General features: G+C 44.6%; 1 pseudogene; it reads left to right on the top strand.

The window, feature by feature from the left end:
• Positions 1–1377: 1377 nt before the first annotated feature.
• Positions 1378–2490, top strand: LOC100354418 (interleukin enhancer-binding factor 2 pseudogene; annotated as a pseudogene).
• The last annotated feature ends 1834 nt before the right edge of the window (positions 2491–4324 follow it).

The following is a 4324-nucleotide window of genomic DNA, read 5'->3' as shown; positions in this document are numbered from 1 at the left end:
AAGTGCGTTTTAGAATGTTTTCAATGCAACTGTAAAAACCATTAACTCTGTCTAATCTTGACTTTTGAGTATTCATCTTCTATATTTCTGATAAAATATGGAAAGTATGCATAAAGTACTTCTGCTGCCTAGCAGTGTAGGATGGCTGTCTCAAGGAAACGCATTTGCGCAATCATTTCAGTTGCAAGCTGAAATAGCTGCATTTTTCATAGAACACCAGTCTTACTTGAATGATCACCAAAAGACAAATTACTATTATTCAGACTTGGTATTTGGCAGACATTTTATTGAAAATGAATGAAGTGTGCCAGTCACTTCAAACAAACAACTGACAGTGTTTGTTGCCAAGGAAAATTTAATTTTCTAAGTCTAGATTAGAATTTCAAACAGCTTCCCAATACTTAACGACTTGTGATCAGATCGGAGGCAGTCGTGGCAATAAATGTGATGATTTCAGATTGCATGATGGAAAGTGTCAGCAATTGGGGATCTGTATAGCTTAGTAAGCCAATATTTTCCAAACAACCAGCACATACTGTTCAAGACCATACAAGGGTAAAAAAATCCATTCAAACTACAAGATAGACCAAAATTTCAATAGAACAGAATACAAAAGCATTGCCACTGTAAGGCAGCCGAGCTTCCTGTGTTCTTTTGCACACTGTTAGGGATGAGGCTCTAAATTGTTAACTCTAGGCAATGCTAAATTGTCTCAAATTTCGTTCTGCATTTGGGGCCAGGATGCCAATTTTGTAGGAGCTAAATTTGGATTCACGTGTCTTATTCACAATCTCAAGAGTCATGCTCTTTGATGTGTTTCCCAACTGGATTTGGACTGTTTAATTACTTATGGAGGCTCCATCTCCCCTAAGAGAGAGTTTCTTCAGCCAAAGCAAATCTGTAAACGAGATCCCCCTGAAACAGTCATGACCAGAGGTCTCCTGGAACTCACCAGCAGGGCTGCACTAATCATTTATGGCCAGCATCTGTTCTGGTAAGACTCGGTCGCACAGGTTTAATTCATTCATTCAATGATTTACTGAGCTTCTACCATGTGCCAGGCAAGAGCAGATCCGCTATGAAGTCAATCAAGTGTGGTCTTCTGGGCTTATTGGGACAGGCCCCTCCCAACCTTTTATGCAGTCACAGGTGTTTGTAAAGGCCACCAAAGAGATACTTGATCCTTACTAGGGTAGACCCACCATCTCCACGCTATCTTTCCCTCATTCTTCACTGGCCTTCACGTTGATTGATGTGGGAGTGGTTGCAGAATTTTGCAGATCCCCTTAGGCTCAAACATGGTTTAGAGTGATATACTGATGTGGCTTCAGTCACTTCCATATATGGCTACATTGTGGTTAGCTGTGCCAGAAAGGAATGACTTCTAGAAATACTCCTACTGCCCACTATCCCAGCCCTCTTAGAGTCAGGATACTAGTAAGTCCAGGGTCAGAAATATCTATCAAGATAGACAGATACCCTTCTGTGGTGACAAAAATAAACAATGTGATTGACAATTTGATTGTATCTCCAGGGACATTTGAAGTGCAAATTGAAGAAGTCCGGCAGGCATGATCTTATATAAAGGGAACCATGACTACAGGACACAATGTGGCTGACCCGGTGGTGATATTCAAGATCCTGCCAACATTGGAAGCTGTTACTGACCTGGGGAACAAAGTCGTGGAAAGCCTGAGAGCACAGAATCCTTTGGAAGTTTTGACCACGCTGACCAATGAAATTGGCTTTGAAATCAGTTCTTCGGGTGCCACGGTGAAGATTCTGATTACCACAGTGCTGCCTAATCTCCGAAAACTGAACCCAGAATTCCACTTGGATATCAAGGTGTTGCAGAGTGCCTTAGCAACCATCCGACACGCCCTCTGGTTTGAGGAAAATGCCTCTCAGTCCACTAAGTTCTCATTAGACTGCTGAAGGACTTGAGGATTCGTTTTCCCAGCTTTGAGCCCCTCACACCCTGGATCCTTGATCTGCTTGGGCACTGCGCCATGATAAACAACCCCATGAGACAGCCTCCGGCCCTAAACGTGGCATACAGGCGATGCTTGCAGATTCTGGCTGCAGGACTGTTCCTTCCAGGTTCCGTGGGTATCACTGACCCCTGTGAGAGTGGCAACTTCAGAGTGCACACAGTCCTGACCCTGGAGCAGCAGGACATGGTGCGCTACACAGCTCAGACTCTGGTGTGAATGCTCTCGCCCGGGGGCTCTACGAAGATCCTCGGCCAGGAGGGGGACACGAGCTATCTTGCTTCTGAAATGTCTACCTGGGACGGAGCGATAGTGACTCCTTCAGAAAAGGCTTATGAGAAGCCACCAGAGAAGAAGGAAGGTGAGGAAGAGGAGGAGAACACCAAAGAACCACCTCAAGGAGAGGAAGAGGAACGCATGGAGACTCAGGAGTGACCTGCCCTTTCCTACCCAGCAGGAACACTGGAGCCTCTGCTAGCCATGGCTGGGCTCCATCGTGGGGTTTCTATGGGGTAGGGGAGCAGCCAGAAGGAGAAGGAAATGCCATTCCATTGGGGTTTGATATTGGCTTAGCAGGCAGAAGTGTTCCATTAATGACCTGTGCCATCCATCTATAATAAAGCAGGATACCAACATTTCTTCCTAGTACTTAGAGTCCCCAACTCCTGAAACCCCTCTGAACCAGTACCTTTGTTGAAATGCTGTGAACTGTTAGTGTCTGGGAATTTTTTTTTTTTTCTAAGAAAAACGATTGAAGTACTTTCTAGTAAAAAAAGATAGATAGATAGATAGATAGATAGATAGATAGATAGATAGATATTCTCATGGAGCTGGCACTGTGACATAGCGGGTAAAGTCACTGCTTGCAGTGCCAGTATCCCATATGGAGCCAGTTGCTCCACTTCCAATCCAGCTCTCTGCTATGGCCTGGGAAAGCAGTGGAAGATGGCCCAAGTGTTTGGGCCCCTGCACCCAAGTAGGAGGCCCGGAAGAAGCTCCTGGCTCCTGGCTTCGGATTGGCACAAGTCCGGCCATTGCAGCCACTTGGAGATGGAAGTTTGCTCTTTACCTCTCCCTCTCACTCTCTCTCTCTCTCTCTCTCTCTCTCTTTCTCTCTCTCTTTCAAACTAATAAATAAATATTCTTAAAAGATATATATATATATATATTAATTATTTGCTCCTGTGGTGGCTGGCATCAAAAATATGGAGACAAAACAAAATGGAGCCAGTGCCATGGCTCACTAGGATAATCCTCTGCCTGTGGCGCCAGCACACTGGGTTCTAGTCCCGGTCGGGGCACCGGATTCTGTCCCAATTGGCCCTCTTCCAGGCCAGCTCTCTGCTGTGGTCCGGTAGTGCAGTAGAGGATGGCCCAAGTGCTTGGGCCCTGCACCCGCATGGGAGACCAGGAGGGGCACCTGACTCCTGGCTTCGGATCAGCGCGGTGCGCTGGCCGCAGCGCGCCGGCCGCAGCGGCCACTGGGGGGTGAACCAACGGAAAAAGGAAGACCTTTCTCTCTGTCTATCTCTCACTGTCCACTCTGCCTGTCAAAAAAAAAAAAAAAAAAAAAAAGAAGAAGAAGAAGAAGAAAAAATGGAAAAGTAAGTTGGCAGAAAATTCATCCTCATTTTGTAACTCACACGTGAGAGAAATTTGATGGAGAGCTTCCCAAGTCTGACAAGGCCAATAACAGATTGTGAAGCTGAAAGAAACAGTCTTGAAACATCATCAACAGAAAAGCAAATTTCAGTCAACCGTAGTAGGGAGAAGACTGAATGGTCTTTATATTTTCTCTGTGAAAAACACTGTAAAATTGTCTGTTTATTACCTACAGAGGCATGTGCAGGAATTTCTCAGGTAGCAAATTTGTATATTTTTCCTTATAGTTCTGTCAAATTTAACTTTATATATCATTGAGACTATGTTATTAAATATACACAAATTAAAAATGTACATCTTCCTGGAAAACTGAGCTTTTATTACAAAATGTCCCTTTTTAATAGATGTTACTCTTTTTAAAGATAAAATACATATCTGAAGTTTGACTTCTAAAATCCACTTTGACGCTCTTTGCTATAATTTTTATTTGTTTTTATTTTATTTGAAAGGCAGAGAGACAAAAAGTCAGAGACACACATGCAGAGATCATCTGTCTGCTAGTTCACTGCCCAAATGACAACAACAGTTGGGGCCAGGCCAGCTCCAGGAACTCGATCCAGTCTCCCTGATGGGTGGCAGGGACTCAAGCCCTTGAGCCGTCACCTGCTACCTCTCAGGACTCACAGCAGCAGGAGGCTGGAATCAGAAGTGGAGCTGGGACCTGAACCCAG

Source organism: Oryctolagus cuniculus, chromosome 6 (assembly GCF_964237555.1).
Source record: "Oryctolagus cuniculus chromosome 6, mOryCun1.1, whole genome shotgun sequence".
In the NCBI taxonomy this organism is placed as follows: Eukaryota; Metazoa; Chordata; class Mammalia; order Lagomorpha; family Leporidae; genus Oryctolagus; species Oryctolagus cuniculus.
This window is presented reverse-complemented; position numbering and strand designations above follow the sequence as displayed.